We start from the raw sequence: 12,861 nt of genomic DNA on the forward strand, positions 1-12,861 counted from the left end.
CACAGCAACCACCCGGCAGCTTACAGTCCTCCAGCAATGCTTGCTCTGCTCAGCTGAGCTGTTTTGCTTTGCAAATAAATTTTAAAAAGCCAAAACCAGCCCCCAAACCTTTGTTCCCAGCTCTGGCAGTTAATACACAGCTCAGAGTTACTGCACAGGGTTGGGTCTGATTCTCATCTCCATGCCGTTTGCTGAGTCAAAGGGATTTTAGACGGTTCAGGTTCAGGGGCTCTCCCCTTGGTCACGCTCACGCGACCGAGGCTGTTTTGGCTGGAGGACGAGGCTCCAGTTGTCCCTGCTCGCACTTAGGTTTGTGCTGGTATTAGTGTTGGCCAAGGTTGGCTGCCTTCAGCTCCTCAACCACCCAAGAGAAAAGTCAAACATCCTCCATCCAGGCAAGTTTCAGGTGAGCTTTTCCAAAGGAGAGACCACTCTTTGAGAAGAGGCAACAAAACCACCCAGCACTGGACTATTATTTTTCTTCCCTTTACAACTCCTTTAACTCTTCTTACCAGAGCTGGGGGCTTTGGTTCAGCTCTCCCACCAGGAGATGCCTCAGTGGACCGAGCACAAAAGCAGAGATGGTGGGTAAGAAAGATCCAGGCTGCATTTAGGGCAGCAAATCTCACTGAGCCAGAAAAACTCCTTATGGCTGTGTCCAGCCCAGCTGTACAGCTCCTCCACCAGTCCCCATGACTATGCCCACAGCTACAAACCATCACAGCCCCCAGCAACGAAACAGTCAGTAGAAATGGAGCTCCCTCCCACCAACAGCATCCTACTCTCTTCTTCCAACAGCACTACTTCCCTAATATTTTGCCCCAAAAGGATGTCACCAATGCAGCCACGACCTACCTGCTGGCCATACTGCAGGGGCTCAGCCTCCTGGGGACACTTCAGTCCCCTACGGTGCAAGTCCAGCGAGTCCCACCACCAGATTCATCCAACCCCTGTGCGAAATAACCTTCTCCACATAGGAACCACCTGGTCCTCCCTCCCTCCTGCTGCAACAGCTAAGAAACGTTATGGCAAAAACATGGAGCTCAGAGGTAAAAAATATTTTAGCCTGCACAGGATCCAGGAAACTGTTAACTTTAAAAGACTTCACTGAAATCAGATGATTTTAAGCAGCCAGGCTTTGGGGCTGGGATTTTTTTGTTGGTTTGTTGGGGTGTTTTTTTTGGAGTTGGGGGGGAGGAACTGTATTTTAATCTAGTTCAGATTTGTGAGAATGCAGCCAAAAGAAATAAAAAAGAAGCTGTAAAAAAGGATAAAAAGTTTCTGGTGCAGAACAAAAGCCTCCCTGTTGCTCTCGCTGTGGGCAAGGCATTTCAAAGCAGGCAGATACCCCTCCCGGGGCACCCACTGCCCCTGGGATGGGGGGCATGAGCTGCCTGGAGAAAAGGGGGTTGATACTGCAGAAACCTTACAGAGGGGAGGATTTCCCTGGGGCTGGATGAGACTGTCTCTGTGGCATGAGGATATCAAGGTCTGGGGGGAACACACGGACTTGCTCCTTGTCTGTACAATGAAGCTGCCACGATGGCAGAGACAAAGCATAGAATGCCTGATGCCCATCTCTGCCTAGGTTTCTGACTGCATCTGGGTCCATTGGGTTTTTATGTCCTCGCAGAGCGTGAGGTCATGGGGAGAGGACTGCTAAACATCGAGGGCTGGGGAGGATGTCTGCTGGCCAGCAGCACTCAGGACAAAAGAAACAAGTTTGCTAAAGAAAGATAAACCTTGTGAAAGAGTGGGAAGAAAAAGCCCTGAACCAGGGAAGTCCTATGAGAGTCTGAAGGGTTGGCTGGAAGAAAATGGTTTCAGTGCACACACAAAAAAATTTTAAATATATACGTGTGTATACATGCATGCATATTTCTTTGCATATTTATATATATAGTATATGTAATACATGGCAAATAAAATGATCTTTGACTAAAGGAAAGGAGAAAAAAATCTTATTTTCCCAGGCCGCAGCATGGAGGCAACTAAAGGGTGACTATTTAACAATTTAACAGCTTGCAAAAATAAAAAGGAATGGCAGTGTCCTCGCGATAGGGCCACATGCAGGCAGCACCACAAAGCAGGACAACCCGAGCTCTGTGCCTCCTCCTTCATTACACCCTCCAATGAATCAGCCACGCAGGGCTGAGCACATCCCCATTTCTTCAACAACTACAAAAATGAGCTTTAATTAAAAGCCAAGTTACAGTTAATGGCATATCAAGAAGTCAGGAAGTGAAGTGTTACAGGTCAGCATTAGCTCGCTGGCTTCGCAGTGCTTTGATTACAAGCTGGGCTGTTAAAGGCAAACCTAAATAAGCCACCTAGCCGAATTAATCCCTATTATAATCATAGCAAGCACTTAATGCGCTTAATAAGTGGGGCCAACCTCTTACCCAGAGCTTTCATTAGGAGAACTCAAAAGAATTAATAAAGGAGGCAATTATCTTCTTACAGGTAGAGAAACTGAGGCAGGGAGGAGCAGAGCGAGGTAGGAGAGCCACAGTCTATGAGGCTGGAATATGACACCAGGGATGCTGCTGGTCTGATGTAGGTGATGCCATGAGCACCATTCATGGGCTGAGAGCCGCAATTTTTTTGTTTCCTGCTGCTTTGCTGCATGGATTTGAACTGTGTGCTCCTTCTCTGGGTTTTACTTATTAAAAGGAGCTGTGTGCACTTTTTAAAAATAAATTTGTTATTATTTATTTATAATACCAGTGCATAAAGGGGCCACACGAGCGCTGTGCATCGTACCTAAATATAGCCCATGTGCTGGATGGAAGGGTGGTTTCTGCCTCTGCTGCCATAAATAAAAACCCATTTTCAGAGGGATTTACCTTATGTTTTCAAGATGAACAACTTCCTCCACAGGGATTCAAAGCAAACCCAGGACAGTCTGAACCTCCTGAACCATTAACTAAGGAAACTGGATGGAGCTGGTGGTCTGTGCCCCTGCAGCACCCCACTGGCGAAGCCAACACAACTCCAGGAAATACTGAGCTTTAAAAACTCAACAAAGCCAGACACACACAGGTTCCTGTCATCCAGTCGAAGCCATGAATCTCAGGGAAAAGAAAATGCTAAGCCGTGGCAAAAATCCAAGTTGAAATATTTTATCAATGGGAAAGTTTTCAAGCAGGCGTGAACGACATCTCGAGTTTCAAAGGCGTTACGCAAGCCCACAACCTGTTTTATACAGGTTTAACCAAAATGGTTATTAACTTGGCTGAAAGTTAAACTGTGAGCAGCTGACAAGACCTTTCTGAAATATCCCAAGTTGTACTGCGAAGCAGGGTATTCTTCCATGCAATGAATCCACAACATAAAAGTTATTTAATGGGTATGACTAATGGGATAATATCTATTAAAAAAAAAATTAAAAATTGCCAGGGTTAAAAAAGCAGCAACAGATGCCTGCTTTTAACTTGCAGGCATACACACACACCCCCCTTGTGAACCCCAAAAGAAAAGCGAAGCCCTGACCTCAAGCAGCTGGAAGGAATTTCCTTCAGCTCCACCTCTGGAGCCGGTCCAGCGTGAGGATCTGCACCGCGGCAGTCGGAAAATCACAAGCAGCTGCAGAGCCAGCCCCCCAAACCAGCACCGCTGTTGCCCGAGAGATGCGGAGATGCCACAAGGCTGCATCGCCTTCGCCTGGGATGGAACAGGAGGGAAATCTCAGCGCTGCTCCAGCTGGTAGCAACGTCCTTTGCCATTCAAAACCAGGGGACAACAGAACTGAGAGTGGGGGGAAAACAACCAAAGTCTCGTCATGCTGTAATTTTAGTTGGGCTATGATGCTACTACAGGGATGGTGTCAGTCCACAGCCTGGCCACATCCAGTGCTGGCTCTGAGCATCCAACGGGACCCACCTCCTTCACCACAAAAAATGACAGCGAACAGAGGAGAAGCATGAGCAATCTCGCATGGCTCAGCAGCATTATTGCTTAGTGGGATTAATAACGGAGCAGCAGAGCGTGCCAGGAATGGAGAGCATCCCAACAGGTCCCTTGCATCCCTGACACTGCATGGCAGAGCTGCACTGAGATCCAGCAAAGCTCATCTGGAGCAATGCTGTGCCGTGGCTGGGGAACAGAGGAAACTTTTGGGTGTCAAGAACAAAACCTGTTTATTTGACCCATTTCTGCTGCGTGCAGGTTTTGAGGGTGGTGGTGGATTTTTGCTGCGTGCCTGGACAACCAAGAAACCAAACTGACCTCCAACCAAGAACCACTTGGAACCTTTGATCCCTTCCCCCAAGAGTGAATCCAATGCTTTTTTTGAATAGGAATCAGGAAATTTCCTGGCAGTGATCCCTGGCTGGCTGACACCAAGCACAAAACCTTAACCCTCTCCACTGTCTTTGGGCAGGGGGACATAGGCAGAGCAACGTGGCAACGCGATGAAGCAATCAGCCACTGGAAAAAAACCAGAAGTCTATAATGAAAGGAATACCCAGCAGCCCAACTGGTACCACTGCAATTTTCATGAAGTGCTTTTGATTCTGGACAGTTTAACAGAATAATGATCCCACGACCTTAATACCAAGGAGCACCTTTAAACACGAAAATGTTTTTGCAACTATTGGCAGAGAAACGTGTGGAAAATAGGTCAGCTGCAGCTCCCATCGCTGAGTTTAAAGTCAAGTGCTTTCACCCAGTGTTGTCGGGAAGGCAAACCAGAGGTTTGCTCAGGGCTGATTTCACAAGTTTCAGGGAAAAAAAGCAAAAATAAACGGGGGTGGGGGTGGGAGAAATCAATAGTGCTTTTTAATCAGGTCTGCAGGAGGGGGGAAGTGGAGTTTGGAGGAGAGCCCTGCTTGGGCTCCCATCAGATCACAGAAATAAGAAATGGAGATCACTTATCAGGAGGGTTTGAAGCGGAGTCAGTAGTTTCCCTGCTTTGAAATGTGCACACTAGCTGCTCAAGTATGGTTCTCGGGGATGAAATAACACTTGAGGAATCTTTTCCCTTTGGCCCTGGGCATTTTTAATATTTTTTCCCCCCTTTTCTGGGCACACAGCTCCATCCCAGATCCAACATCATGACCCACTGAGCTCACTCCTCCTCCTGAAAGCATGGTGGGAAAGGACGCACTGCTGCCTTGTCCTGCCCCCAGCCCCCTTGATACTCACAGCAGTGAGGGCAGAAGGCAGCAGCCCCCAGGACCCTGTGCAGGGTCACAGTGATGGGACCATATCATGCCATCCCTGCCTGCTGCTGTGGTGCTTGACAGAGCAGCATCACCCCATACCATACAGCTCAGGTGCTAAAACATTTAATAACACAGCATGTTATTAAATATGGGTGTATTTTAGCTGAAGCAAAGTACTGAAGTTACACACCACTGTAGGGTGGGCAGCTTTACACTAAACATTGCAGCCTCCCCGCCCCTATTGCTCAATTTGGTGGAAATGATCTTCCGCTTTCATCTGCAGTTGTATTTCCTCATGCGCAAGAGTTTTCCCCAATTAGCAGGTTCCTTGGGGAAAGACAATTGGAAACCCTGTAAGAAACTCTCAGCCTATGCTGCTGAAGGGCTGGACCAGAGAACTTGGTGTTAAAAGCTTCAGGGAAATTGCAAATTCCTGGGTGAGGACACTGAAAGCCACTGGGGGCTCCCAAAATATCACATCTGGAAGAAAAATAATATTGCTTTGATCAAGTTGTCTTCAGGCAGAACAAAAGCAAATTGTTTTCTGCAGAGCAGAAGAGCAACCAGCCTTCTCTGCTCTTTCATATTGACAGGCAGATGGACTAAATGACCTCCTGAAATCCTTTTCCCCATTTCCTAAGCTCCTTTAATTGGGTGGGTGGTGCGGCACGTGGGAAATAAAATAAATCAGTGCAACACCCAGGGATCAATAATCCCTACAGAATCCTCCTGGAGGTAGGCACCCTGTGCTGGCAATGGGAATTGCAGCTGCTAGCAGGCATCCTATAAAGGCAATAAGAGGAGCCAAGCATAAACTGGGATGCAGGAAAGCACAATGCTCTCGTTTACCCTAAATAAGGTTGCTAGGTTATGGATTTTTTTGAGGGGGGGCATAATCTGAAAGGGCATCCAGATGGCTGTAAAGCCTTGCGGTGGAAAAGCAGCATGAGGCCATAGAGGGAAGAATTCCTCTTTATGTTGCTGATGTCTGCTCCCAGATCCTGGATTTCAGTCCCCAGGAATGCTCTCCACAGACCCTTTTAACTGCACCATTTATATTTGTGGTAAAAATTAAAGAGAAGAGGGAATTGAATGCAGAAGAGTGTAAAAGCTGGTGTCTGGATACCAGAAAAAAAAAAAAAAAAAATCACTAAAATCCTGCAGAGGAGCCGTCCCCCAAAGCCCACGTTGGTTCTGCAAGGTTTGTATTTTAAGAAGCTGACAGCATTATAAAGACTTCAGGAAAACCCAAACAAACCCCAACCTCAGCCTGCTGGGAATTTACACTAATGCCACGTCACTGTTGTTTGCTGTTTTCCTAATGCTTACAGAAAAATGAGCTGCACAGTCAGTCTTCCCTTCCTCTGGTTTTAACAGAAGTACTGGGTTTTGAAGGAGTATTTTTTTTCTATCATTCCTTCTCCTCTGCTAACAGAGACTGGGAAGATTTTGCAATGCTTCAGAGTCCAGCAAAAATACCTCCCCGAGCCATATGGATACGGGGGACAAAACACTTCACTATCAGCATAAGCAAAGGGGGCTGCAAGGATCGCAAACCCCTCAAAATTTAGTTGGAAATGGAAAACCCCAGAGTTGTGTAGTCAAGCTAGGTGCTTGATGGAGATAAACATGCATAAACCCAACATATACATCTCCTCCTCTGTCACATAGAGTCGCAGCACTGAAGGCAATGCCATGGGATACCTTCCTTCTCTCCTGTTCTGCCTGGCAACATGGCCTGACCTTAGTGGGATGGAGAAAGCCAGGGGACCTGAAAATTCAGGGGTACTCACACCCTGGGAGCCTGCATGTACCATGACGTAATGGATAGGCATCTGTGAATTTTCAGCATTACCTACCCACACACCTCCTCTGCCCCAGGATGTTGCTTCTTATACAGGTTTCTTATAAACTGAGCCCTAAATAAGTAAAACTCCAAGTTACAGGCATGCTGCTGATGCAGGACTCACTTTAAAAAAAAAAAAAAAAAACACAAAACAACTTTTGAGAGTGTTACTTGAAGGTGGCATTTTTCTTGCAGCTGACGGCACAATACAGCTAAATATTTTCTGACTGCTTCAAGGCTACTGGGGCCTCCTTGGGAAGTGAAGCTAGAAAACACCAATGCGACTTTCATGCGTGTAATAGTTTGCTGTCAGTTCTTTACAAATTCCTGGGCACTGAATCGCTTACTAGAAGGCAAAATACATGAGTGGCACTAACAAGTCGGCTTGGCAACAGGCAGACAGGCTGCCTTGAGTGTCTTTTTAAAGGTCAAGAGAGCACATGATGCCTGAGAGCCCTGGCATTCGGTTTTCATTATGAGTTAAAGATATTTGCAGCGAGTCTGGTTATTAAATTGCCACCTCACACCAGCCAGTCACACATCTTTTAAAACCAATCTTTAAAGCCAAGACCTGCCCTTCCTCAAATATCATTATCCCTCTTTCAACCCGCTCCTACCTCTCCCCACCTCCACCAAAACAGTGGCATTTGAGGGGAAAACCCGTGTTGAGATGTAACGCAAGGAAAGTTCCCACCACCGCAAAGATTTTTGGGTAGTGCTGCCGAGAAGCATCATTGAAATTCAGTGGGAGAAGCTGGTTTTCCTCCGCTCCGCGGGGGCTGCCATGTTAAATCACATTTGGATTCACAGTACAAGGCTGCTAAAACACCACCGCAGCGCCTATTGGCACATTTCAATGAAAACGCTGTGGCCTCATTAGTATAGTGGAAATTATGAGCTTGTCTTTGTATATATTTAAAAGCTTGCCTCTGAAAGTATATTGGGTCAGGGCCAGAAATTCCTGGCTTGGAGCTCCTACCACTCGGCAGTTCAGGATTGCTTTGCTCACACAGGTCAAACGACCATGCAGCCATCGACCCGAGAGAAAAGGCATTTAAAAAACACCCTACAGGGAAAGGCACAGGGCAGTATTGCAAGAGAAAGCAGAGCAACGGGGTTTGAACTAAACCTTCCTCCACATTAGCTCCATCCACGGTTTTCCTTACAAGCCAGTTAGTGATCATGTCCTAATGAAAGTGCAGGTTATAACTAAGAGGATGCAGGAATGTGGGGTGCATGGAGTTTCATCCCGCTCCCATCACTCCTTACAGCCAGGGTGAGAGCATCCCATCAACCCAGAAGCGCCTCTGGGGATGGACCATGAAAGCCTGAATCCTTTGCAATAAGGGGCAACCTCATGAAATAACCTTGTTTTCAGAATCTGGTCAACTCAATATGTGATTTTACAAGTCTCTAATCAAGCAAAACTTTTGGGTCAGCTCCCTACTTACCCGCACGGGTGCCTCAATGCAGCCAAGCCACGCAAACCCAACGTATCTGCGGAACGGCTACTGAGGTTTGGTGCCAGGGATGCTGGAAAAAAAGAAAAAAAATCCCTAATATTGCACAAAAATCCAGAGCGAGGAAGGGACAGGATGAAGATATTGGTTTTAAATGCTTTGTTTCACAAAGGCTCCTATAAATTGGTTCAGCTTTTAGTAACAGCACAGAGATCCCCTTTTAAAACACGGCGATGACGTTACATGGCATAGAGAGAAAAGGAGGAGGGAAAAAAAAAAAAGGCTCGGCTAATCCTTGCAATTTTATAAGCATCTGAGACACTAATCCGTTGATCTCATTGAAAAGGATTAGAATTACTCTCTCACCAGTAAATTTAAGAAGTTTTCTACCAGATGTAAACAAAAGCGGAGAACAGCCTGCAGAGATGGCTGCCACACAGTGAGTCCTTGCCGAGAAATCCTCACCAGAGCTGGTTTTGGGGTGGAAAAGGGGAATTTCTATCCCAGCGCCATGGAGGGTTGTCTGGAGTGATGCCGGTATCTGAGGCAAGCCCAGTCAGCTTGCCCAGCTGCAGCCAAAAGGCAGGATCCTGTCCCAGGCGAACATCCCACAGGGGCATCACAACCCATTTTGGGGTCCCACTGTTACTGGAATGATGCTCCAGATTTAAAAAAAAAAAACAAAACCCACACAACACCACATAAAACCTCCAACTTGTTCTGCGCTGGCTAAGGAAAACAGTATTTTAATAGTAAGGAAAAAAGAGCGCAAACTTTTAAGCAGCAAATTGGGTAACTCACACAAAACCCAAGTTTTGCACAGCTTTACAGCAACCTTCATCACACAGCTTTGAGGCAAGGACCCAAATTATTAAATATATAAATATAACATGGCATCCTTGTGTAAACAGTCTGGCACCTGCTGCTACACTTGGAATATTAGGAATAAATTATTTGATTTAGAAGATGAAGCAGGCAACGTACAACCTAGTTTTTGATACTAACCACAGTTTGTTCCCAAGTTCAATGTCCTGGCTCTTAAGAGAAGCATTAACAGCTGAAATAAATCAAAACCTAAAGGGGGCTTCAGGTAAAAAAGTTTCAGGTGATCCTTTGGCGAGGATAAGCCACTTCAGTTAGAAAACAAAAGTTTTCTAACAAAGAAAGCAAACTTTTCTTAGTGCTTGCTTCTTTCCTCTTTAAAATGCCATGCAAAAAAGAAACCTGATGGGATTTAAGCTTCAGCCTCAGCTTAAACCAGAGCTCTAATCTTAAAGACACTTTTGGAGGCGCTTGATGGGACAGGAGCAGTACCTCTCTTCTCCAGCCCATTTTAATGGGGTACCACTTTTTTTTTTTTTTTTTTCTCTTTAGGCACAGAAAAGTTTTCTTTTGGCTTTGGGAAAACACGTTGCATCCCCGCGCAGCCCAACTCCTAATGCTGCAGCACTCCCACTCCCAGCTTTAGAGTCCAAGGCTCCTCCATACTGGAATAAACCACCCAGCACCGGGCTTGCCTCCAGCCCCATTCCTATAACATGGCTGCAACACGTCCCAGGCCTTTGCCATCACCACTGACTCACTCCTTCTGCTGCATCAATGTCAGATGCATGGGGAAGGCACTGCAGGAGATGCAAGAGAAGACGCTGCAGCTGATGCGAGGCGGGGAAGACGCAAGGGGGAAGTCTCAAGGGTAGTCAGGAGCACACAACTGAGTGTCCCCCAGACAAAGCCACAGCTGAGGAAATGATGCATTTTTTCTGCTTTTACTCCCAATGTGCCACCCCCAAATAATGCTCAGCACAACAGTGAGGTTTTCTTTGGGTGCGAATACAAAGTGAGGCCAGGGTGGAGAGCTCAGCTGATGGAGAGCAGACCTACGTGAGCGCCAGCAGACAGGCTCCAGCCAGCTCTCAGGCGAGATCATCATTATTTATTCAGCCACAAAACATCTAACACCACACAGTCCTGTCCCACTTTGGATAGCCACTACTGTCACAGAGTCTCCAAAAGCCTCATCTTTTATCTCAGATACCAAGAAAGTGAGACAGTGGGTCTTAATCCAGCACTTCTCTCAACTAAAAAGCAAAAGAAAAAACAACCCTGCAGCTGCGTTAATAACCAAGGAGCCAGGAAATCACCCCAGGGGAAGCCCAGCCTGACGACGGGTTTTTATACAGAACAATAGAAAAATGAAAATCTTTAAAGCGCCATGGAAATATTTGCCTGCTCGCGACAAAGCTCTGCGTGAAGAGAAGTTTAATTCAATCCGTACGGTATGCCGGCAATTTAATTTCGTGCAGGCTGCAAGCACAAAGAGCCTCGTCAGGGGGAGGCACAATGCTCCAATGAGTTTATTTTAGTTGGAAGCCATCAGGTGGGAGACCGTGCTCCCTCCCACCCAATTCTGATGGATAATTTGGCTTCACCCTTTTTCTTACCTGCCAGGCTGCTCCTCCTGGCTTCAAACAGACTGACTGAAGAGCTGAAACCTCCTGCTTCCACGCCTGTTGGTTCCCAGGACAGGAATCTGCATGGCCCCAGAGCTCTTATATTTTCCCCTAAATAATCCTCCAAGCCAAGAAGCCAGGAAACCCACCACAATTTGCAGGCAGGGAGAGCAGCAACGGCCCCGAGCCTGACGATGGCAGAAAAAAGGAGGGTGGCTGCTCTCCCCACTCGGCGCTTTCAGTTTCTCTCTTGCAAATGCTCTCCTGGCATGATTTCCTCTAAGGCGCTTTTGCAAGTTAAAAGCTGTATTAGGAGCAAGATTAATGCTCCACAAGGATAAAAAAAAAACCAACTTAGAATTGTTTAGATTGCAAAACGTCCTTTCAGATCATCAAGTCCAACTGTTAACCCAGCACTGCCAAGGACACTGCAGAACCATGTCCCTCAGCACCACAGCTACACGTCTTTTAAATAACTCCCCATCCCTGGGCAGCCTGTTCCAGTGCCCTTTTGGTGCAGACATGTTCCCTCACACCCAATCTCACCCTCCCCTGGCGCAACGTGAGGCCGTTTGCTCTCGTCCTGTCGCTGGTTCCTGGGGAGCAGAGACCGACCCCCCCGGCTACAGCCTCCTGCCAGGCCGTTGCAGAGCCACCGGGTCCCCCCCAGCCCCCTTCTCTCCAGGCTGACCCCCCCGCCCCCCCCAGGCTGGTGCCCCAGCCAGACACTGAGGGGCTGGAGCGTGTCCAGAGACGGGCAGCTGCTGTCTCCAGGAGATGCCGTGGGAGACGGTGCCAGAGGCTTCACTAAGGCCCAGGCAGACACCGGCCACAGCCTTTGCCTGTCCACTGAGCGGGTCACCCTGTCACAGCAGGTGATCACAGCCGGGCCTGATCACTGGGCTGTCCCATACGTGCCGCCTGGTGGCACTTGGGATGATGCTCCATAACCTTCCCCGGCACCGAGGCCAGGCTGACGGGGCTATAGGTTCCTGACCCTCTTTCTGGCCCTTGTTGTAGATGGCCTCCAGCCACCACATCGCCCTTCTCGGCTCAGGAGCAGCCGGTCCCGCGGGCGCCTTCCCTCGCCGGCTCCCTCACCGGCCGGGCCAGGGAGGTCTCTTCCACACGCTCCGGGAACCTCCTGGGCTGGTCCCTCCCTGCCGGGCTGTACTTCCAGCGGGCAGCTGCTAAGCTGAAGGCCCCCACCAGAACAAGGGCTGCCATTGTGAGACTTCTCCCAGCTGCTTATAGAACATGTCACCTGCCTCTTCGTCCCGGCTGGGTGGTCTGTAACAGACTCCCACCAGGTATCTGCCTTGTTGGCCTTTCCCTGGTTCCTACGCATAAGCCCCCAACCCTATCGTCACCTTTGTTCAGCCCTGGACAACCAAAACACCCTGCAACCTACAGGGCTACCCACCGCCTCTCCTTCCTTGCCCATCCCTTCCGAAGAGTTCATACCCACCCATTGCAGCACTCCAGTCGTGCAAGTCATCCCGCTGTGTTTCTGTGATGGCAACTACGTCCTCATTTCCCTGCTGCACAGTGGCTTCCAGCTCCTCCTGCTTGTTGCCCACACTGTGATGCCTTTCAGTTGGGCTGTTGATCCCGCCACCTTTTTGGGGGGAGAAGCCCCAATTCCTGCGTGACCATTCTCAGGCGGTTCCGTGGTTCTGACACATCCATGACCCTTGCGTCTTTGCTGCCGCATGGATCTCCATCCCCTGCCTCCACTGACGTGGCAGACCGAAGGACCTCGCGAGCGTGCCGTCCCTCAAACGCTGCTGTGGTTCCCCAGGCTTCTCTCTAGTGAGCCTGGGTTTATCCCTTTTCCCCTTCAAATCTAGTTTAAGTCTCTTTCAACGAGCCCTGCTAACTCCTGCATGAAGATTCTTTTCCGGCTTTGAGACCGGTGTACCCTGTCCGTTGCTAGCAGC

The 12,861-nt window shown here is 48.3% G+C and overlaps 1 protein-coding gene across 4 annotated transcripts in view; it reads right to left on the reverse strand.

Annotated features, from left to right (window-relative positions):
* RNF24 (ring finger protein 24) overlaps window positions 1–12,861 on the reverse strand; it is a 101,684-nt gene that overhangs the window by 15,540 nt on the left and 73,283 nt on the right. Inside the window, exons 1-2 of one of the 4 annotated variants that reach the window (XM_080396874.1) lie at window positions 10,913–10,964; window positions 8,463–8,544 (exon numbers count right to left, since the gene is read on the reverse strand). The exons of 1 other annotated variant lie outside the window; for it this stretch is intronic. The gene's annotated coding sequence lies outside the window, so the exon portion shown is untranslated. Of the gene's footprint in view, window positions 1–8,462; window positions 8,545–10,912; window positions 11,044–12,861 lie in introns of those variants that run through there. 2 more of the 4 variants (XM_080396873.1, XM_080396875.1) reach the window with 2 other exon arrangements.

The sequence above is a fragment of the Falco punctatus genome (assembly GCF_963210335.1).
Source record: "Falco punctatus genome assembly, chromosome: 1".
In the NCBI taxonomy this organism is placed as follows: Eukaryota; Metazoa; Chordata; class Aves; order Falconiformes; family Falconidae; genus Falco; species Falco punctatus.